Source organism: Schistocerca americana, unplaced genomic scaffold (assembly GCF_021461395.2).
Source record: "Schistocerca americana isolate TAMUIC-IGC-003095 unplaced genomic scaffold, iqSchAmer2.1 HiC_scaffold_793, whole genome shotgun sequence".
Classification (NCBI taxonomy): Eukaryota; Metazoa; Arthropoda; class Insecta; order Orthoptera; family Acrididae; genus Schistocerca; species Schistocerca americana.
In genome coordinates this window covers 14048-38054 of record NW_025726559.1, presented here as the reverse complement: position 1 = coordinate 38054, position 24007 = coordinate 14048, and the positions used below count along the sequence as shown (strand labels likewise).

General features: G+C 55.5%; 1 non-coding gene and 3 pseudogenes across 1 annotated transcript; all 4 read right to left on the bottom strand.

Annotated features, from left to right (window-relative positions):
- Positions 1–354: 354 nt before the first annotated feature.
- LOC124591017 lies at positions 355–529 on the bottom strand (annotated as a pseudogene).
- Positions 530–6706: 6177 nt separating this feature from the next.
- Positions 6707–6881, bottom strand: LOC124591016 (annotated as a pseudogene).
- A 6182-nt stretch (positions 6882–13063) lies between these two features.
- Positions 13064–13238, bottom strand: LOC124591015 (annotated as a pseudogene).
- A 6182-nt stretch (positions 13239–19420) lies between these two features.
- LOC124591020 lies at positions 19421–19619 on the bottom strand. The gene has a single exon (XR_006976883.1). It is a non-coding gene; the product is annotated as a U2 spliceosomal RNA (small nuclear RNA).
- Between the last annotated feature and the right edge of the window lie 4388 nt (positions 19620–24007).

The window sequence follows — 24007 nt, the reverse complement described above, 5'->3', positions numbered from 1 at the left end:
GACGACGACGACGTTCGCGAGGAGCTAAGGATATAACTCCAAAAAATTTAATTAAAATTATCTGTGGCCGGACCATATGTGACGCCAACGAGGCATCCGAAGGCACCCTTCTGTGCCCACATAAATAACCAGCCTAGTGTAATGCGGCTGCAAGAGCGGTCCAGCTAACCGCAAAAAAAAAAAAAAAAAATAAATAAATAAATTACGTAAGATAATGTTAAATTAATTACAAGAAATCGTGGTGTGTAAGCAGCTAACTACTGGGCAAATCGACAACTACAACAAGTTTTGCTACCAGCGGAATATCTGATCACTGCAGAATATTAACTCATTTCAGTCTGTGTTTTAATTAATTTTAGGTGGGCCGATCCCGGCGGTACTGCAATGCCGGGCCAACCCGCGACAGAGGTGGAGCAAGCCCCTAGCACTCCGTCATGAGCCAAAAATGAGTTTAATATTCTGGTCCTGCGATGCAGGACGTATCAGATATTAAGCTGATAAGAACAGATACTACACTTTTTTTTTTTTTTTTTTTTTTTTTTTTTTTTTTTCTTTTTTTTTTTTTTTTTTTTTTTTTTTTTTTTTTTTTGGGCCTCCTTCCTCCCCTACAGCCCTACCTTGTCCTCTCCAAAAATGCCGCCATCCTAGAGTGTCGACGCAGCACGCACAGGGTGCATTGAGTAGCAAGACTTGTTGCCAGGAACGAAATTAAAAGTGAGGGGCATATTCTGCTATGCCGCAATGGGCGACGACACTTGACTCAGAAAGACACCTCGCTCTGCAGGTGTGAAGAAATAGTGAGTTGAGACCAAAAAGGAAGAAAGAAAGAAAGATAGAAATGAAAGGAAATTAAAAACAGGGACGGCAGCACACACAAGTGAAAATGAAACTGGCGAGATAATCCCATCGCCTAGAGAATTAACTAAGGAATAAGCTTCTAAGATTGATTGCGTGATTCCTATTTTTCCAATAAAGTTTTTGCAATAATTGTTCCAATTGCGAATCTGGGGTGAGTCAAGTCAGAGATTGGTGCAAAAAAAACCAGGGGCAATCCTAGGCAATGCCTGGACAAGGCGCCCTAGGCAACCTGGAACACCGTTTGATATCCATGGATCATTGCAACTTTCAAATACCGGGCAAAAGTGGTCGTATAGTTTCGAGCAGATTCCGCCACGCGATGCTGGCTCCACAGGTAGTCCATGAAAGAGACAGCATCGGCGAGGGAAAGGTCGTAGATCGTGAAAATGGTGTGGCCCAAGAGCCACACCATTGCGTTACGTCTTGGTCGGGGTTGTGTTTGAAGATCAGGTGTAAGGAACCAGTCGGTGGACACATTTGCTGGCGTCGTCCCACCGATCAGCGCTATGAGCACACGTGCAAGGGCCCACACTTCTGTGACGTGGGGGCAGAGGAGGCGATGCTCCCTGGTGTCAACGTCACCACAGCGGCCGCAAGCAGCCGAGGGTCGTAGGCGGATGGCCGCCAGGCGATGGTTAGTGGGGATTAAATTGTTGACTACACGGTACCATAGCGCCGAAACTGCGGTGGGAAGGGCTGAGTTGTTAATATTAGCCCAAACTTGGCGCCAGATGACCGACGGTCGTCTGTCCTCTAATTTATGTGGCGTGGGCTGGCCTAGGAGTGCCTGGTAAAGGCGCTTCGACGTGCTTGCCTTGTCAGTGGCCACTGGGAGGACATAACTGCGGTGGAAGTAATAGTCTCTGACCGTCGTCAGCCGGAACGGAATATGCGTCAAACAGACCGGTGCACGCGCCGAGTGTGGACGATAACGGTCGAAGAGGACCGCTGTAGTCCCACCGGGGTCGGCTTCGCGCAAAGCGGTGACACGGTGTATCAGAAGGGCCGCACATTTCCGGGAAAATTCAATGAGGCCGAGGCCGCCATCGGCCTTCGGCAACGTACAGGTCAGCGCATCAACCTTGAACAGCGCATGCCGCCACAAGAGCCAGTATACTGCTTGCGAGATGGCTCGGCCGATCTGCTTCGGCAGCGTAAGGAGTTGGGCGACATACCATGCCCGTGAGAGGAGATAACCATTAATCAGCTGGATGCGTTGATGGAGGTCGAGCCGTCGATCAGCGTGGCTCACGCAAAGGCCCCTGATGCGTGTGAGAAGCCGCCGCCACGTGAGGGTTAACATACGCTGCGGACAGGCAGTCACCTCAAGACCCAAGATACGCTGTTCCCCCACAACGCGGTACCAGGGGCGTTCGACGGTCAATGATCGTGGCCCTAGCGGAAGCAACACGGTCTTGTTGGGATTTAACTGAGCACCGGAGGCCCGTTCATAAATGTCGAGAACGCGGCGAACGGAATCGATGTCCCTGGCGTTAGCAACGAACACACCAACGTCATCGGCGTAGGCTGCACAGCGGAAGGTGACGCCTGGGAGAGCGACACCGTCGACCAACCGGCCAATGTCACGCAGCAAGGGGTCCAGCGCTAAGGCAAACAAATACATCGACAAGGGACACCCCTGTCGAACTGACCGCCTGATGGGAATGGGGCGCGACCGGCAACCGTTCACCACGATAGTGGAATTCGCCCCATCCAAGAAGTGCCGGATGATGCGTATGAAGCGCTCCCCAAAACCCATCCGCGACATAACGCCCAGCAGGTAAGGGTGCGAGACCCTGTCAAAGGCACCGGCGAAGTCCAAGGAAAGAATGGCAGCCGGAGTGCGAGTGTCAGCGGTGAGGAAGACAACATCGCGGTACAGGGAAGCGGCGGTGAAGATGTTCCGACGCGAAACGCCACAGGATTGAGTGGGGCAAAGAACCTTAGTCATCGCCTGTTTGAGACGAGAGGCCACGCATCGTGCCACCAACTTATAGTCAGTGTTAAGGACAGTGATAGGACGCAGGTCTTGAGCTCGACAGTGACCAGTCACCTTTGGAATAAGGGCAATACGTCCAGATAAAAAGTCGGCGGGTAAGTCGCATCCAGCAAAAATCTCCTCGCACATTTTGCAGAAACGGTCGCCGAGCAGGTCCCAAAATTGTTGGTAGAACTCATAAGGGAGACCGTCGGGGCCAGGTGACTTGCGTCCCGGACAGGCACGGAGGACAGATGTGAGGTCAGCGAGTGTCAGGGGCTCGGTTAAAGAGCCGCGGTCATGACGATCCAAAGAAGTTGGCACCCCACTGACAAGTGCACGTTGGGCGGCGACGTCGACCTCAACATCCTGGAAGAGGTGCGTGAAATGGTCCGTCAGGTGTTGGAGGACGTCACGGTTGTCCGTGATACGCGCACCATCGTCTGTCTTAAGGCGCAGAATGGTGTTCTTCTTGGCACGAGTTCGTTCAGAGGCAAGGTGATAAATGGATGGCTCCTCGCCTTCAATCAGGGATGCAGAACGACACCGCACCACCATACCATCGGCTTTCTCCCGAGAGAAGCGAAGGATTTGCGCCTTAATTTTGTTGAGGCGCATGTGGAGCTGATCGTACCTATCAGCAGGAAGAGTCAGGGCGTCAGTGAGACACTGCTGATAGAAGGCCAACGTGCTACGTTTCCAGTGGGCGACGTCGCGACTATATTGCCGGATAACACGTCGCAGCCGGGGCTTCGCACAGCGGAGCCACCAAACCACCGTGGTAGGGTACCGGGAAGTGTCCACGAGACAATCCTGCCACGTTTTCGTGACGAGAGCACGAAGTTCGGGCAGGGATAGATGAAGGGTATTCATCTTCCAAGAGGTGCCACGAGGAACCGGGACGGGACCCGCGATACGCAAGGAACACAAGTACGCACAGTGGTCACTAAAGGCCACGGGTATGACTTGGACGGCACAAAGGGCGGGAGTCAAATCAGCCGAGACATAAACACGATCAATACGGCTGGCTCCAGTGGGATAGATGTGGGTAAATTGCGTGTAGGCGGGATGGAAGTGGCGCCACGTGTCAGTAAGGTCAGCCGCCTGAAGGAGTGAAGCGAGCGCTTCACACCGCATAGGCGTCGGGACCTGATCAACTTCGGCAACCACACAGTTGAAGTCTCCGCCAAAGACGATAGGGCGACGAGCTGCTAAGAAAGGGGGGAGATCAGACTGAAAAAGTGTTGTTCTGTCATGCCTGTGGTTAGCACCGGAAGGAGCATAGACATTTAGAAAAAGGACATCTTGAAGGATACATGCAAGAACGCGACCGTTGGGTAGCGTGGTAACGTGGGATGGAGTAAACTCTGAGCGGTAGAGCAAAGCAGTACCCCGCCGGGCGTCAGGGTCGATGTTATACAGTGCCTCATAACCAGCAAGGTCAGATAGAAAAGGGGCACAAACCTCCTGGAGAAAGACCACATCAAACGCACCAAGGCGGAGAAAGTCCTTTAGAGATCGAAGTTTGACCGGGTTGGAGATGGAATTGATATTGATCGTTAAAAGGGAGAGGGCTCCCGGCGGACGGTCAAAGGCAGGCATGGGAGAGCAACACAGAGGAGACAACGGCAGATAGGGTCACGGCCGTAGGGAAGCAGGTGTGGAAACATCCACACCAGAACCCAGCGATATCACCCCGGATGTGAGAAACAAATACCAAGCAGCTCATGTGGGGAAAGACCCACTCAATCACGCATGTCATCGCCCTCGTCGTCAGCCCAGTTCAGGCCTCCCCCATCGGCAGGATAGTCTAAGCCAGGCGGCGCAGACGGGTCGGACACAGTAGGATGTGAAAGGGTGCGAGTACGCTGCATGGGCTGGTCGCTACCCTGGTCATGTTTCCGTTTTGCAGGGATCGCTCCCCGATCTCGCGAGGAACAGATAAGAGCCTCTAGTTGCCGAGCAGTTTGCCGCATACCGCCCGAGCGGTCAGCGGAAACAGAGCGGGAAACTGAGGAGGCCTGAGAGTCAGCCTCACTGCCGCTCTCAGGGGGACGTAAACCGTCCGCTTCCTCCGCCGGCTGGTCCGGGTTCGCCTTCTTGCGTCGATGACGACGGCGGGGGGACTTAGCGTCATCTGCCGGGAGGGGCGGGGTAGGAAGAACGACCTCCATCTGTTCTACAGCGACCACATCACTCGCCGTAGCAGGCACATCAGACGCCGCCGGCGGTACCGCCACAACGGGCGTCTGGTCCGGGACGGGTATGTCAGCCGGTGCACGGGGTGCCGGTTGCGCTGCTTCTGGCGGGGGGGACACGTCAGGTCGCTCAGCGGGACGGTGGGCAGCGCCCGCCACTACCTCGCTGAGGAGAGGCACAAGGTCGGTACCAGCAGTGCGTTCCCGCGGCAGTTGCACAGGACGCCGGCGCGGGCAGTCCACGCGGAGATGCTCCGTCGATTGACAAAGGGAGCAAGTCTGCGGTTGCCCAATATAGGTGACCTGGGCCCTGGTACTCGCAACATTGATATACGACGGGATGTGCTGGCGGAGGTCCATGCGGACACTACGAACGCCGCTGTTGCCCTGGAAACGGTAGGCACTGCCCCACTTCTCATTCGTGATGCTGAGCACCGTGCCATACCGCGACAGGACACGGCCGATTACGTCATTGGGACACTCAGGGGGTACGTTAAATACCCGCACAGTCCGTATCCCAAAGCCAGATGGCACTATATGCACTGTTCCGACAGTTCCATCGAAGTAGCGGAACGGATGTTCGCCCGCGAGTGCCAGGCCATACTTTTCGTATTTCTCCTGGTCGAGAAATTTCACGAATAACGAGAATAAGACAAAATCCAGTTGAAAGGTGTCGACGTCATTTTCCGGTACTTTCAGATCACCAAATATCCATTCCTGTATTTCAAAGGCCGTAGGCCGTCTCGCTGCTCTGTCGAATACGCATTGAATACTGTTCGACCGGTTCGACATATTCACCGCAAAAATATCAACGCTGGAAAAACCAAGAACAAACGAAACGACCACGAAACGCGACTCGCGACCCGCTACAGAGCACAACGGACCGCTCCGACCGCGGGGTGCTTCTTAGCCAAAAGGCCGAGAAGCGATAAGGAAAAACCGCAGTGGAAGGGCCTAAATGCTTGCAGCGTGTGCGCTCCACTTGTGGGAGTGACAAACGGTGGTACGGGCCGATATGGCAACAGGCGACCGTCGAAAACATCGCAAAAGCAAGAACAGGAAGGATCGACAATTCACGAGAGCACTCGTCAACAGCCCAGTACTACCCTCCATGTCCAAGAGTAAACTGCGACTCCCATCTGTACGCCGCTAGCTGCCAGGGCAGTGGAGAAGCCGTGAGTCCGCCCCACAGCAGCTCCAGGGCGGCGCGAGCTACATCGGCGCGAGGCTGGCGCGAGCTACACCTAGCCGAGTGCTTGCATCGTCCACCGCCTACTGCATACGTGTGTGTGTGCACACGCATTCTGCGTGCGTGCGGCGACGACGACGACGTTCGCGAGGAGCTAAGGATATAACTCCAAAAAATTTAATTAAAATTATCTGTGGCCGGACCATATGTGACGCCAACGAGGCATCCGAAGGCACCCTTCTGTGCCCACATAAATAACCAGCCTAGTGTAATGCGGCTGCAAGAGCGGTCCAGCTAACCGCAAAAAAAAAAAAAAAAATAAATAAATAAATTACGTAAGATAATGTTAAATTAATTACAAGAAATCGTGGTGTGTAAGCAGCTAACTACTGGGCAAATCGACAACTACAACAAGTTTTGCTACCAGCGGAATATCTGATCACTGCAGAATATTAACTCATTTCAGTCTGTGTTTTAATTAATTTTAGGTGGGCCGATCCCGGCGGTACTGCAATGCCGGGCCAACCCGCGACAGAGGTGGAGCAAGCCCCTAGCACTCCGTCATGAGCCAAAAATGAGTTTAATATTCTGGTCCTGCGATGCAGGACGTATCAGATATTAAGCTGATAAGAACAGATACTACACTTTTTTTTTTTTTTTTTTTTTTTTTTTTTTTTTTTTTTTTCTTTTTTTTTTTTTTTTTTTTTTTTTTTTTTTTTTTTTGGGCCTCCTTCCTCCCCTACAGCCCTACCTTGTCCTCTCCAAAAATGCCGCCATCCTAGAGTGTCGACGCAGCACGCACAGGGTGCATTGAGTAGCAAGACTTGTTGCCAGGAACGAAATTAAAAGTGAGGGGCATATTCTGCTATGCCGCAATGGGCGACGACACTTGACTCAGAAAGACACCTCGCTCTGCAGGTGTGAAGAAATAGTGAGTTGAGACCAAAAAGGAAGAAAGAAAGAAAGATAGAAATGAAAGGAAATTAAAAACAGGGACGGCAGCACACACAAGTGAAAATGAAACTGGCGAGATAATCCCATCGCCTAGAGAATTAACTAAGGAATAAGCTTCTAAGATTGATTGCGTGATTCCTATTTTTCCAATAAAGTTTTTGCAATAATTGTTCCAATTGCGAATCTGGGGTGAGTCAAGTCAGAGATTGGTGCAAAAAAAACCAGGGGCAATCCTAGGCAATGCCTGGACAAGGCGCCCTAGGCAACCTGGAACACCGTTTGATATCCATGGATCATTGCAACTTTCAAATACCGGGCAAAAGTGGTCGTATAGTTTCGAGCAGATTCCGCCACGCGATGCTGGCTCCACAGGTAGTCCATGAAAGAGACAGCATCGGCGAGGGAAAGGTCGTAGATCGTGAAAATGGTGTGGCCCAAGAGCCACACCATTGCGTTACGTCTTGGTCGGGGTTGTGTTTGAAGATCAGGTGTAAGGAACCAGTCGGTGGACACATTTGCTGGCGTCGTCCCACCGATCAGCGCTATGAGCACACGTGCAAGGGCCCACACTTCTGTGACGTGGGGGCAGAGGAGGCGATGCTCCCTGGTGTCAACGTCACCACAGCGGCCGCAAGCAGCCGAGGGTCGTAGGCGGATGGCCGCCAGGCGATGGTTAGTGGGGATTAAATTGTTGACTACACGGTACCATAGCGCCGAAACTGCGGTGGGAAGGGCTGAGTTGTTAATATTAGCCCAAACTTGGCGCCAGATGACCGACGGTCGTCTGTCCTCTAATTTATGTGGCGTGGGCTGGCCTAGGAGTGCCTGGTAAAGGCGCTTCGACGTGCTTGCCTTGTCAGTGGCCACTGGGAGGACATAACTGCGGTGGAAGTAATAGTCTCTGACCGTCGTCAGCCGGAACGGAATATGCGTCAAACAGACCGGTGCACGCGCCGAGTGTGGACGATAACGGTCGAAGAGGACCGCTGTAGTCCCACCGGGGTCGGCTTCGCGCAAAGCGGTGACACGGTGTATCAGAAGGGCCGCACATTTCCGGGAAAATTCAATGAGGCCGAGGCCGCCATCGGCCTTCGGCAACGTACAGGTCAGCGCATCAACCTTGAACAGCGCATGCCGCCACAAGAGCCAGTATACTGCTTGCGAGATGGCTCGGCCGATCTGCTTCGGCAGCGTAAGGAGTTGGGCGACATACCATGCCCGTGAGAGGAGATAACCATTAATCAGCTGGATGCGTTGATGGAGGTCGAGCCGTCGATCAGCGTGGCTCACGCAAAGGCCCCTGATGCGTGTGAGAAGCCGCCGCCACGTGAGGGTTAACATACGCTGCGGACAGGCAGTCACCTCAAGACCCAAGATACGCTGTTCCCCCACAACGCGGTACCAGGGGCGTTCGACGGTCAATGATCGTGGCCCTAGCGGAAGCAACACGGTCTTGTTGGGATTTAACTGAGCACCGGAGGCCCGTTCATAAATGTCGAGAACGCGGCGAACGGAATCGATGTCCCTGGCGTTAGCAACGAACACACCAACGTCATCGGCGTAGGCTGCACAGCGGAAGGTGACGCCTGGGAGAGCGACACCGTCGACCAACCGGCCAATGTCACGCAGCAAGGGGTCCAGCGCTAAGGCAAACAAATACATCGACAAGGGACACCCCTGTCGAACTGACCGCCTGATGGGAATGGGGCGCGACCGGCAACCGTTCACCACGATAGTGGAATTCGCCCCATCCAAGAAGTGCCGGATGATGCGTATGAAGCGCTCCCCAAAACCCATCCGCGACATAACGCCCAGCAGGTAAGGGTGCGAGACCCTGTCAAAGGCACCGGCGAAGTCCAAGGAAAGAATGGCAGCCGGAGTGCGAGTGTCAGCGGTGAGGAAGACAACATCGCGGTACAGGGAAGCGGCGGTGAAGATGTTCCGACGCGAAACGCCACAGGATTGAGTGGGGCAAAGAACCTTAGTCATCGCCTGTTTGAGACGAGAGGCCACGCATCGTGCCACCAACTTATAGTCAGTGTTAAGGACAGTGATAGGACGCAGGTCTTGAGCTCGACAGTGACCAGTCACCTTTGGAATAAGGGCAATACGTCCAGATAAAAAGTCGGCGGGTAAGTCGCATCCAGCAAAAATCTCCTCGCACATTTTGCAGAAACGGTCGCCGAGCAGGTCCCAAAATTGTTGGTAGAACTCATAAGGGAGACCGTCGGGGCCAGGTGACTTGCGTCCCGGACAGGCACGGAGGACAGATGTGAGGTCAGCGAGTGTCAGGGGCTCGGTTAAAGAGCCGCGGTCATGACGATCCAAAGAAGTTGGCACCCCACTGACAAGTGCACGTTGGGCGGCGACGTCGACCTCAACATCCTGGAAGAGGTGCGTGAAATGGTCCGTCAGGTGTTGGAGGACGTCACGGTTGTCCGTGATACGCGCACCATCGTCTGTCTTAAGGCGCAGAATGGTGTTCTTCTTGGCACGAGTTCGTTCAGAGGCAAGGTGATAAATGGATGGCTCCTCGCCTTCAATCAGGGATGCAGAACGACACCGCACCACCATACCATCGGCTTTCTCCCGAGAGAAGCGAAGGATTTGCGCCTTAATTTTGTTGAGGCGCATGTGGAGCTGATCGTACCTATCAGCAGGAAGAGTCAGGGCGTCAGTGAGACACTGCTGATAGAAGGCCAACGTGCTACGTTTCCAGTGGGCGACGTCGCGACTATATTGCCGGATAACACGTCGCAGCCGGGGCTTCGCACAGCGGAGCCACCAAACCACCGTGGTAGGGTACCGGGAAGTGTCCACGAGACAATCCTGCCACGTTTTCGTGACGAGAGCACGAAGTTCGGGCAGGGATAGATGAAGGGTATTCATCTTCCAAGAGGTGCCACGAGGAACCGGGACGGGACCCGCGATACGCAAGGAACACAAGTACGCACAGTGGTCACTAAAGGCCACGGGTATGACTTGGACGGCACAAAGGGCGGGAGTCAAATCAGCCGAGACATAAACACGATCAATACGGCTGGCTCCAGTGGGATAGATGTGGGTAAATTGCGTGTAGGCGGGATGGAAGTGGCGCCACGTGTCAGTAAGGTCAGCCGCCTGAAGGAGTGAAGCGAGCGCTTCACACCGCATAGGCGTCGGGACCTGATCAACTTCGGCAACCACACAGTTGAAGTCTCCGCCAAAGACGATAGGGCGACGAGCTGCTAAGAAAGGGGGGAGATCAGACTGAAAAAGTGTTGTTCTGTCATGCCTGTGGTTAGCACCGGAAGGAGCATAGACATTTAGAAAAAGGACATCTTGAAGGATACATGCAAGAACGCGACCGTTGGGTAGCGTGGTAACGTGGGATGGAGTAAACTCTGAGCGGTAGAGCAAAGCAGTACCCCGCCGGGCGTCAGGGTCGATGTTATACAGTGCCTCATAACCAGCAAGGTCAGATAGAAAAGGGGCACAAACCTCCTGGAGAAAGACCACATCAAACGCACCAAGGCGGAGAAAGTCCTTTAGAGATCGAAGTTTGACCGGGTTGGAGATGGAATTGATATTGATCGTTAAAAGGGAGAGGGCTCCCGGCGGACGGTCAAAGGCAGGCATGGGAGAGCAACACAGAGGAGACAACGGCAGATAGGGTCACGGCCGTAGGGAAGCAGGTGTGGAAACATCCACACCAGAACCCAGCGATATCACCCCGGATGTGAGAAACAAATACCAAGCAGCTCATGTGGGGAAAGACCCACTCAATCACGCATGTCATCGCCCTCGTCGTCAGCCCAGTTCAGGCCTCCCCCATCGGCAGGATAGTCTAAGCCAGGCGGCGCAGACGGGTCGGACACAGTAGGATGTGAAAGGGTGCGAGTACGCTGCATGGGCTGGTCGCTACCCTGGTCATGTTTCCGTTTTGCAGGGATCGCTCCCCGATCTCGCGAGGAACAGATAAGAGCCTCTAGTTGCCGAGCAGTTTGCCGCATACCGCCCGAGCGGTCAGCGGAAACAGAGCGGGAAACTGAGGAGGCCTGAGAGTCAGCCTCACTGCCGCTCTCAGGGGGACGTAAACCGTCCGCTTCCTCCGCCGGCTGGTCCGGGTTCGCCTTCTTGCGTCGATGACGACGGCGGGGGGACTTAGCGTCATCTGCCGGGAGGGGCGGGGTAGGAAGAACGACCTCCATCTGTTCTACAGCGACCACATCACTCGCCGTAGCAGGCACATCAGACGCCGCCGGCGGTACCGCCACAACGGGCGTCTGGTCCGGGACGGGTATGTCAGCCGGTGCACGGGGTGCCGGTTGCGCTGCTTCTGGCGGGGGGGACACGTCAGGTCGCTCAGCGGGACGGTGGGCAGCGCCCGCCACTACCTCGCTGAGGAGAGGCACAAGGTCGGTACCAGCAGTGCGTTCCCGCGGCAGTTGCACAGGACGCCGGCGCGGGCAGTCCACGCGGAGATGCTCCGTCGATTGACAAAGGGAGCAAGTCTGCGGTTGCCCAATATAGGTGACCTGGGCCCTGGTACTCGCAACATTGATATACGACGGGATGTGCTGGCGGAGGTCCATGCGGACACTACGAACGCCGCTGTTGCCCTGGAAACGGTAGGCACTGCCCCACTTCTCATTCGTGATGCTGAGCACCGTGCCATACCGCGACAGGACACGGCCGATTACGTCATTGGGACACTCAGGGGGTACGTTAAATACCCGCACAGTCCGTATCCCAAAGCCAGATGGCACTATATGCACTGTTCCGACAGTTCCATCGAAGTAGCGGAACGGATGTTCGCCCGCGAGTGCCAGGCCATACTTTTCGTATTTCTCCTGGTCGAGAAATTTCACGAATAACGAGAATAAGACAAAATCCAGTTGAAAGGTGTCGACGTCATTTTCCGGTACTTTCAGATCACCAAATATCCATTCCTGTATTTCAAAGGCCGTAGGCCGTCTCGCTGCTCTGTCGAATACGCATTGAATACTGTTCGACCGGTTCGACATATTCACCGCAAAAATATCAACGCTGGAAAAACCAAGAACAAACGAAACGACCACGAAACGCGACTCGCGACCCGCTACAGAGCACAACGGACCGCTCCGACCGCGGGGTGCTTCTTAGCCAAAAGGCCGAGAAGCGATAAGGAAAAACCGCAGTGGAAGGGCCTAAATGCTTGCAGCGTGTGCGCTCCACTTGTGGGAGTGACAAACGGTGGTACGGGCCGATATGGCAACAGGCGACCGTCGAAAACATCGCAAAAGCAAGAACAGGAAGGATCGACAATTCACGAGAGCACTCGTCAACAGCCCAGTACTACCCTCCATGTCCAAGAGTAAACTGCGACTCCCATCTGTACGCCGCTAGCTGCCAGGGCAGTGGAGAAGCCGTGAGTCCGCCCCACAGCAGCTCCAGGGCGGCGCGAGCTACATCGGCGCGAGGCTGGCGCGAGCTACACCTAGCCGAGTGCTTGCATCGTCCACCGCCTACTGCATACGTGTGTGTGTGCACACGCATTCTGCGTGCGTGCGGCGACGACGACGACGTTCGCGAGGAGCTAAGGATATAACTCCAAAAAATTTAATTAAAATTATCTGTGGCCGGACCATATGTGACGCCAACGAGGCATCCGAAGGCACCCTTCTGTGCCCACATAAATAACCAGCCTAGTGTAATGCGGCTGCAAGAGCGGTCCAGCTAACCGCAAAAAAAAAAAAAAAAATAAATAAATAAATTACGTAAGATAATGTTAAATTAATTACAAGAAATCGTGGTGTGTAAGCAGCTAACTACTGGGCAAATCGACAACTACAACAAGTTTTGCTACCAGCGGAATATCTGATCACTGCAGAATATTAACTCATTTCAGTCTGTGTTTTAATTAATTTTAGGTGGGCCGATCCCGGCGGTACTGCAATGCCGGGCCAACCCGCGACAGAGGTGGAGCAAGCCCCTAGCACTCCGTCATGAGCCAAAAATGAGTTTAATATTCTGGTCCTGCGATGCAGGACGTATCAGATATTAAGCTGATAAGAACAGATACTACACTTTTTTTTTTTTTTTTTTTTTTTTTTTTTTTTTTTTTTTTCTTTTTTTTTTTTTTTTTTTTTTTTTTTTTTTTTTTTTGGGCCTCCTTCCTCCCCTACAGCCCTACCTTGTCCTCTCCAAAAATGCCGCCATCCTAGAGTGTCGACGCAGCACGCACAGGGTGCATTGAGTAGCAAGACTTGTTGCCAGGAACGAAATTAAAAGTGAGGGGCATATTCTGCTATGCCGCAATGGGCGACGACACTTGACTCAGAAAGACACCTCGCTCTGCAGGTGTGAAGAAATAGTGAGTTGAGACCAAAAAGGAAGAAAGAAAGAAAGATAGAAATGAAAGGAAATTAAAAACAGGGACGGCAGCACACACAAGTGAAAATGAAACTGGCGAGATAATCCCATCGCCTAGAGAATTAACTAAGGAATAAGCTTCTAAGATTGATTGCGTGATTCCTATTTTTCCAATAAAGTTTTTGCAATAATTGTTCCAATTGCGAATCTGGGGTGAGTCAAGTCAGAGATTGGTGCAAAAAAAACCAGGGGCAATCCTAGGCAATGCCTGGACAAGGCGCCCTAGGCAACCTGGAACACCGTTTGATATCCATGGATCATTGCAACTTTCAAATACCGGGCAAAAGTGGTCGTATAGTTTCGAGCAGATTCCGCCACGCGATGCTGGCTCCACAGGTAGTCCATGAAAGAGACAGCATCGGCGAGGGAAAGGTCGTAGATCGTGAAAATGGTGTGGCCCAAGAGCCACACCATTGCGTTACGTCTTGGTCGGGGTTGTGTTTGAAGATCAGGTGTAAGGAACCAGTCGGTGGACACATTTGCTGGCGTCGTCCCACCGATCAGCGCTATGAGCACACGTGCAAGGGCCCACACTTCTGTGACGTGGGGGCAGAGGAGGCGATGCTCCCTGGTGTCAACGTCACCACAGCGGCCGCAAGCAGCCGAGGGTCGTAGGCGGATGGCCGCCAGGCGATGGTTAGTGGGGATTAAATTGTTGACTACACGGTACCATAGCGCCGAAACTGCGGTGGGAAGGGCTGAGTTGTTAATATTAGCCCAAACTTGGCGCCAGATGACCGACGGTCGTCTGTCCTCTAATTTATGTGGCGTGGGCTGGCCTAGGAGTGCCTGGTAAAGGCGCTTCGACGTGCTTGCCTTGTCAGTGGCCACTGGGAGGACATAACTGCGGTGGAAGTAATAGTCTCTGACCGTCGTCAGCCGGAACGGAATATGCGTCAAACAGACCGGTGCACGCGCCGAGTGTGGACGATAACGGTCGAAGAGGACCGCTGTAGTCCCACCGGGGTCGGCTTCGCGCAAAGCGGTGACACGGTGTATCAGAAGGGCCGCACATTTCCGGGAAAATTCAATGAGGCCGAGGCCGCCATCGGCCTTCGGCAACGTACAGGTCAGCGCATCAACCTTGAACAGCGCATGCCGCCACAAGAGCCAGTATACTGCTTGCGAGATGGCTCGGCCGATCTGCTTCGGCAGCGTAAGGAGTTGGGCGACATACCATGCCCGTGAGAGGAGATAACCATTAATCAGCTGGATGCGTTGATGGAGGTCGAGCCGTCGATCAGCGTGGCTCACGCAAAGGCCCCTGATGCGTGTGAGAAGCCGCCGCCACGTGAGGGTTAACATACGCTGCGGACAGGCAGTCACCTCAAGACCCAAGATACGCTGTTCCCCCACAACGCGGTACCAGGGGCGTTCGACGGTCAATGATCGTGGCCCTAGCGGAAGCAACACGGTCTTGTTGGGATTTAACTGAGCACCGGAGGCCCGTTCATAAATGTCGAGAACGCGGCGAACGGAATCGATGTCCCTGGCGTTAGCAACGAACACACCAACGTCATCGGCGTAGGCTGCACAGCGGAAGGTGACGCCTGGGAGAGCGACACCGTCGACCAACCGGCCAATGTCACGCAGCAAGGGGTCCAGCGCTAAGGCAAACAAATACATCGACAAGGGACACCCCTGTCGAACTGACCGCCTGATGGGAATGGGGCGCGACCGGCAACCGTTCACCACGATAGTGGAATTCGCCCCATCCAAGAAGTGCCGGATGATGCGTATGAAGCGCTCCCCAAAACCCATCCGCGACATAACGCCCAGCAGGTAAGGGTGCGAGACCCTGTCAAAGGCACCGGCGAAGTCCAAGGAAAGAATGGCAGCCGGAGTGCGAGTGTCAGCGGTGAGGAAGACAACATCGCGGTACAGGGAAGCGGCGGTGAAGATGTTCCGACGCGAAACGCCACAGGATTGAGTGGGGCAAAGAACCTTAGTCATCGCCTGTTTGAGACGAGAGGCCACGCATCGTGCCACCAACTTATAGTCAGTGTTAAGGACAGTGATAGGACGCAGGTCTTGAGCTCGACAGTGACCAGTCACCTTTGGAATAAGGGCAATACGTCCAGATAAAAAGTCGGCGGGTAAGTCGCATCCAGCAAAAATCTCCTCGCACATTTTGCAGAAACGGTCGCCGAGCAGGTCCCAAAATTGTTGGTAGAACTCATAAGGGAGACCGTCGGGGCCAGGTGACTTGCGTCCCGGACAGGCACGGAGGACAGATGTGAGGTCAGCGAGTGTCAGGGGCTCGGTTAAAGAGCCGCGGTCATGACGATCCAAAGAAGTTGGCACCCCACTGACAAGTGCACGTTGGGCGGCGACGTCGACCTCAACATCCTGGAAGAGGTGCGTGAAATGGTCCGTCAGGTGTTGGAGGACGTCACGGTTGTCCGTGATACGCGCACCATCGTCTGTCTTAAGGCGCAGAATGGTGTTCTTCTTGGCACGAGTTCGTTCAGAGGCAAGGTGATAAATGGATGGCTCCTCGCCTTCAATCAGGGATGCAGAACGACACCGCACCACCATACCATCGGCTTTCTCCCGAGAGAAGCGAAGGATTTGCGCCTTAATTTTGTTGAGGCGCATGTGGAGCTGATCGTACCTATCAGCAGGAAGAGTCAGGGCGTCAGTGAGACACTGCTGATAGAAGGCCAACGTGCTACGTTTCCAGTGGGCGACGTCGCGACTATATTGCCGGATAACACGTCGCAGCCGGGGCTTCGCACAGCGGAGCCACCAAACCACCGTGGTAGGGTACCGGGAAGTGTCCACGAGACAATCCTGCCACGTTTTCGTGACGAGAGCACGAAGTTCGGGCAGGGATAGATGAAGGGTATTCATCTTCCAAGAGGTGCCACGAGGAACCGGGACGGGACCCGCGATACGCAAGGAACACAAGTACGCACAGTGGTCACTAAAGGCCACGGGTATGACTTGGACGGCACAAAGGGCGGGAGTCAAATCAGCCGAGACATAAACACGATCAATACGGCTGGCTCCAGTGGGATAGATGTGGGTAAATTGCGTGTAGGCGGGATGGAAGTGGCGCCACGTGTCAGTAAGGTCAGCCGCCTGAAGGAGTGAAGCGAGCGCTTCACACCGCATAGGCGTCGGGACCTGATCAACTTCGGCAACCACACAGTTGAAGTCTCCGCCAAAGACGATAGGGCGACGAGCTGCTAAGAAAGGGGGGAGATCAGACTGAAAAAGTGTTGTTCTGTCATGCCTGTGGTTAGCACCGGAAGGAGCATAGACATTTAGAAAAAGGACATCTTGAAGGATACATGCAAGAACGCGACCGTTGGGTAGCGTGGTAACGTGGGATGGAGTAAACTCTGAGCGGTAGAGCAAAGCAGTACCCCGCCGGGCGTCAGGGTCGATGTTATACAGTGCCTCATAACCAGCAAGGTCAGATAGAAAAGGGGCACAAACCTCCTGGAGAAAGACCACATCAAACGCACCAAGGCGGAGAAAGTCCTTTAGAGATCGAAGTTTGACCGGGTTGGAGATGGAATTGATATTGATCGTTAAAAGGGAGAGGGCTCCCGGCGGACGGTCAAAGGCAGGCATGGGAGAGCAACACAGAGGAGACAACGGCAGATAGGGTCACGGCCGTAGGGAAGCAGGTGTGGAAACATCCACACCAGAACCCAGCGATATCACCCCGGATGTGAGAAACAAATACCAAGCAGCTCATGTGGGGAAAGACCCACTCAATCACGCATGTCATCGCCCTCGTCGTCAGCCCAGTTCAGGCCTCCCCCATCGGCAGGATAGTCTAAGCCAGGCGGCGCAGACGGGTCGGACACAGTAGGATGTGAAAGGGTGCGAGTACGCTGCATGGGCTGGTCGCTACCCTGGTCATGTTTCCGTTTTGCAGGGATCGCTCCCCGATCTCGCGAGGAACAGATAAGAGCCTCTAGTTGCCGAGCAGTTTGCCGCATACCGCCCGAGCGGTCAGCGGAAACAGAGCGGGAAACTGAGGAGGCCTGAGAGTCAGCCTCACTGCCGCTCTCAGGGGGACGTAAACCGTCCGCTTCCTCCGCCGGCTGGTCCGGGTTCGCCTTCTTGCGTCGATGACGACGGCGGGGGGACTTAGCGTCATCTGCCGGGAGGGGCGGGGTAGGAAGAACGACCTCCATCTGTTCTACAGCGACCACATCACTCGCCGTAGCAGGCACATCAGACGCCGCCGGCGGTACCGCCACAACGGGCGTCTGGTCCGGGACGGGTATGTCAGCCGGTGCACGGGGTGCCGGTTGCGCTGCTTCTGGCGGGGGGGACACGTCAGGTCGCTCAGCGGGACGGTGGGCAGCGCCCGCCACTACCTCGCTGAGGAGAGGCACAAGGTCGGTACCAGCAGTGCGTTCCCGCGGCAGTTGCACAGGACGCCGGCGCGGGCAGTCCACGCGGAGATGCTCCGTCGATTGACAAAGGGAGCAAGTCTGCGGTTGCCCAATATAGGTGACCTGGGCCCTGGTACTCGCAACATTGATATACGACGGGATGTGCTGGCGGAGGTCCATGCGGACACTACGAACGCCGCTGTTGCCCTGGAAACGGTAGGCACTGCCCCACTTCTCATTCGTGATGCTGAGCACCGTGCCATACCGCGACAGGACACGGCCGATTACGTCATTGGGACACTCAGGGGGTACGTTAAATACCCGCACAGTCCGTATCCCAAAGCCAGATGGCACTATATGCACTGTTCCGACAGTTCCATCGAAGTAGCGGAACGGATGTTCGCCCGCGAGTGCCAGGCCATACTTTTCGTATTTCTCCTGGTCGAGAAATTTCACGAATAACGAGAATAAGACAAAATCCAGTTGAAAGGTGTCGACGTCATTTTCCGGTACTTTCAGATCACCAAATATCCATTCCTGTATTTCAAAGGCCGTAGGCCGTCTCGCTGCTCTGTCGAATACGCATTGAATACTGTTCGACCGGTTCGACATATTCACCGCAAAAATATCAACGCTGGAAAAACCAAGAACAAACGAAACGACCACGAAACGCGACTCGCGACCCGCTACAGAGCACAACGGACCGCTCCGACCGCGGGGTGCTTCTTAGCCAAAAGGCCGAGAAGCGATAAGGAAAAACCGCAGTGGAAGGGCCTAAATGCTTGCAGCGTGTGCGCTCCACTTGTGGGAGTGACAAACGGTGGTACGGGCCGATATGGCAACAGGCGACCGTCGAAAACATCGCAAAAGCAAGAACAGGAAGGATCGACAATTCACGAGAGCACTCGTCAACAGCCCAGTACTACCCTCCATGTCCAAGAGTAAACTGCGACTCCCATCTGTACGCCGCTAGCTGCCAGGGCAGTGGAGAAGCCGTGAGTCCGCCCCACAGCAGCTCCAGGGCGGCGCGAGCTACATCGGCGCGAGGCTGGCGCGAGCTACACCTAGCCGAGTGCTTGCATCGTCCACCGCCTACTGCATACGTGTGTGTGTGCACACGCATTCTGCGTGCGTGCGGCGACGACGACGACGTTCGCGAGGAGCTAAGGATATAACTCCAAAAAATTTAATTAAAATTATCTGTGGCCGGACCATATGTGACGCCAACGAGGCATCCGAAGGCACCCTTCTGTGCCCACATAAATAACCAGCCTAGTGTAATGCGGCTGCAAGAGCGGTCCAGCTAACCGCAAAAAAAAAAAAAAAAATAAATAAATAAATTACGTAAGATAATGTTAAATTAATTACAAGAAATCGTGGTGTGTAAGCAGCTAACTACTGGGCAAATCGACAACTACAACAAGTTTTGCTACCAGCGGAATATCTGATCACTGCAGAATATTAACTCATTTCAGTCTGTGTTTTAATTAATTTTAGGTGGGCCGATCCCGGCGGTACTGCAATGCCGGGCCAACCCGCGACAGAGGTGGAGCAAGCCCCTAGCACTCCGTCATGAGCCAAAAATGAGTTTAATATTCTGGTCCTGCGATGCAGGACGTATCAGATATTAAGCTGATAAGAACAGATTTTTATTTTCCGAGATAATTCTTAGTTACAGTTTTAAGAAGTATAAATTTAAGAAAGAATATTCATGACTCTATATAAATCGAGTATTACAAATTTAATGAAAATTTTAAGTTAAAATATATAGTAAACGGTTCTAACCGCACTTAAATAGTTGAATCTTATTCTAATTCGTGGGTTAAGCCCACTACTTAAATATTGGAAGACCGCGTTAGGCGCGGATGCTTAAGTATATTACCTTAAGATTAATTCCGCGATAGGCGCGGCCTTAGATAATTCACACTGGGGAAAGTTTGGACCTAGTTTTAGGGTCTATTTTATTTATTGCATTCTTCTCCATGCCCTGACAGCACACTGCACATGCACGGCTGCCAGCGGCTGGTGTGCCACGCACGCAGGCGGGTCACACACAGCCGGACTTCTCCCCTCTGTCCGCCTTGCGGCAGACGTCACCGGGGTGTCGTGGCAGGAGGGCGTTGCTTCCCACGCTGGCTGGAGACTGCCGGGCAGTAGGCACACGTTCGGCGCCGCCCAGCACCGCGCCAACCGAGGTGGGGGCCATATTCGGCGGACACCACGGAGGGAGGGGCACCAGGCAGCACCGCACGCACCGCTACTGACTCGGCACTGCTGCAGTGCGGCGCGAAGATGGTGTAGCGCCGCGGTCCCGCGTCGTGGAGCAGAATCTCGACGCCGACGTCACGAAGGCACCGACCTCGAAGTTCTCCGACGACTGCAGTCTCGAAGGTCTCGCAGCCTGACGTCAGAGCATGCCACAGTCTAGGGGGACACATACTGGCGGTGGCCAGTAATGTGTTCCACGTAAATGTCGCGGGACCACTTGATGGTGTCAGACACCATCAGCCGCCGCATCAGTTGGCAGTAGCGGCTAGCGATGCCTAGGTGCCGAAGCACTGCATCGTTCTGGCGGTCCCACGCCCCCAGACTGCCGACAACCAGGGCGTCGACAGTGACGGAATAGCCGCGAGCGGCTAATCCGCGCGCAACGTCGGCGTACTTTATCCTCTTCAGTTGCCGAGCGTTGTCGAGCGCAATCCGCCTGTTCTCAAAGGGGATTGTCACATCGACGATGGTTACAGTCTTCGCGACCTCGTCCGTTATTACGAGGTCCGGACGCAGCCCACTGCTGTCCCCTATGACGGCTTGGTTGATCCTGATGTCAGGAACAGCAGTGTTTCCTCTTCTTGGCCGCCCTGCGACTGCTGTCGCGAGGCGGTTGAGGACCGCGTTGTGGCGATACTGCAGGGCTGCTGAGTGCACCATGCACGCGTTAATTACGTGCGGGAGCGTCTCGTTGTTGTGGCCACAGCGTCGGCAGGCTTTGTTGTTGTTGGCCCGCCCATCAAAGCGGCGACAACCGTTCAGAGGCACGACTCCGAGCCTGGCGCGATGGATAAAGCGCCAGTCTGCGAAGCGGGTGTATTTGCCTCCCGCTATGAAGTGGTTGGACGCTGTGGATTCCCTGGTGCACTCGAACACCTTCCCCTGGTCCGGTTTCCTGAGTAGGATGTGGCGCAGGCGCTGCCTCAGACACTCGCGGAGCGTCCGCGAGAGAAGACGTTTGGCGCCCCCTCCCACCCGGACATGCTCGACGCCAGTGTTGGCGGTGCGTCCCACGCTGTCATCATCGTGCTGCGGTCCATCGCCGCCATCTTCGAGGTGTCGTGTAGTCCCAGGCGCCGCCCCCTCCGTGGCCGGCTGCGTCACCCCTCCGATGCCGCCGTGTTCCGCGTCGTCAGCGATGGCGGGTCGGCCGCCGACCTCCACCTGCAACTCAGAAAGCAGCTCACTCCAGCGCCAGGTGACGCCACGCGGCGCTAGGCGCCTTGTGGCGTTCCTGACGCGCGTCCACAGTGACTGGATGTCACCTCCGTCGCGTGCGAGGTCACCCTCAGTGCTGCCGCTAAGGTAGGTGGCCAAGTCGGAACGACTCGGCTCCCTCCCCAGTCGGCGGCGCGCGGCCGTAGTTAGAGTGGCCCAGGCGATGTCGCGGACGGTGGCGTCGTCGCAGTGCAGCATGCGGAAGCCGTGGACGATGGTGGAGATGTCCGCAGCGTCCGCGAGCGGCGTCAGGCCGCATCCTCCCTCTCCCAGCGCGAGGTACAGCTGTTCGGTGGACGCACGCTGTGGGAGGAACAGCCATGATTTGACAGCCGCTTTCACTGCCTTGTCGAGTGCAGATAGCGGCCCCTTGCGTACCGCTCCGCCCCGCATGACAAAGTCAAGCCTAGGGAGGAGAAAGACACGCACAGCGTCAATCTTCTGCCAGGGAGCCAGCAGGGAAGCGTCCAGGTGCTGCAAGTCGCGTCGAATTGCCGCGATCGCATCCGTTGGCGTCTGCGTGACTTTGTACCCGGTGGGAACGCCTAGATGGAGGTAGGCGTCACCCGCACCGAGCACGGCTGGTTCTCCCCCTTGCAGGGCGAATACCGAGCCTAGTGTCTGCCGACGGCGGATGTGAAGCGTGGCACACTTCGACGGCTTGAAGGTAAGCCCGGCCCACGTCGCCGCCTCACCCACAACATTGAGGAGCGTCTGCATCGCCTCTGAATCCCGCGCCAGAAGCACGATATCGTCCGCATACGCCAGTGCACTCACACTGACGCCGCTAAGCGGAATACCACACTCATTTCTGAGTGAGGTTGCGGCGCGAAGTACCGGCTCGAGCGCGAGATTAAAGACGATGGGCGACAGTGGACAGCCCTGCTTGACCCCCGCCTGGATCTCTATCTCCTCCGTTAGTCCGTCAGATGTACGGACGCGGGTGGAGCAACCATCGTACATGTCGGCAATTAGACGGTGCAATTGCTCTGGTAGTCCCATCCTGCTCAGTACTCCAAGGAGGTGAGCGTGAGGCACTGAGCCGAAAGCATTCGCCAGATCAAGCCAAGCAAAGCATGCTTGGCCTCCCCTGCGCCTTGCATCGTCAATTGCCGTCTGCACAATGAAGTTGTGCTCGTAGCAGCCTTCAAACGTGCGGAAGCCCTTCTGTTCTGGGGAGAGCAGGTTCAACCGCTCTGCCCAGAGAGAAGTGCGGTCCGCAACGATTGCAGCAAAGAGCTTAGAGATGGTAGAGCTCAATGCTAAAGGCCGCCAGTTTGTCACGTCCGAGACGTCCCCTTTCTTGTGGATGAGGACGGTAGTGGATATTTTCCACTGCACCGGAGTCTTCCGCTCTTTCCAGCAGCGCGAGAAGATCTTAGCTAGCACGTGGCAGCCAGGATCCTCACGTCGCAAGTCCGAGTAGGTGACTCCGTCTGCCCCAGGAGCAGTATTGCTCGCCTTCTGGAGCCGCTGTTGCACCTCTGAAGGTGTGATCGGCAGCAGGACCTCCTCGCTGACATCAGGAGGCGTGGTGGCGGCAAAGTCCGGGACAGCAGCTGGTGCATCTGAAAGAGAGAAGTCAGATTTAGCATAGATATTTTTAAAGTGCTCCGTGAGCACGCTGCCATCGATTTGGCAGTACGGTGACGTCTCGCCAAGGACGCGCTGCATCGCCTTGCGCCGGTCCGCGCGGTACAGCTTCTGAATCTCAGACGCTGCATTCGCGTCGTACCGACGCTCGGCGGCCGCCGCGCGCCGTGCGCCACGTCCACCGCGCCGCCCACCGCGGTCGCGTGTAGGGGCAGGGGGAGGGGGATTGGCAGCAGCGTCGGCGCGGCCCTGGCCGCGGTGCGCTGCTGCTGGTGGCCCATCCTGTCGACCTCCGGCTGCCTGGCGTTGTGGCTTCGTCTCGGCTATCTCGGAGATGAAGTCCTCGACGACCGCGACGAATGCGCCCCACGGTTGGTTGTGGACGCTCTCCAGGGCCGCCAGCCAGCGCCGCTGCCTCTCCGTTAGCCGAGCGTCGGCCGGGGAAGGGGGGGGCGGAGCTGCCTCAGTTGCGCCCTGTTCGGAGGGTACAGGGGGGCCTGTCAGGTCTGGTGAAGGACGGGAGTCTTGCGGCGGGAGGTTAGGACTGGGCCGGGTGTTACGGCGTCGGCGTCTCCTCTTCTTGCTGCCAGTTCTCGGAGACGCAGCTGCAGTCCCTCCGTTCGCGTCGCGCCGCTCCGTCGTCTGCGTCGGTGGTGGTGCCGTGCTGCCATCTGGCGTGGGCCGCTCAGTGCTGCTCTCGATCGCCGCGCTGGTGACAGGTGGCGCAGCGGTAGCAGCAGGGGCCGGTGTAGCTTGCGCCGGCCTGGCGCTCGGGTCGGGCGCACCGCGGCTGGTGTTCGCCGCGCCGCCAACAGATGGCCCGGCGGTCGCCAGCGGCCCGCCGCCGGCGCGAGAAACACGGGGTGTAGCTCGCGCCGGCTGACCGGACGCGCCGGCTCGCCCCGGGCCGCTGCTACGCGGACTGGGTGCCCGACGATCGCTACCAGATGGCGCAGTGGTCGTAGGGGTGGCCGGTGTAGCCCGCGCCGGCCGGGCGTCT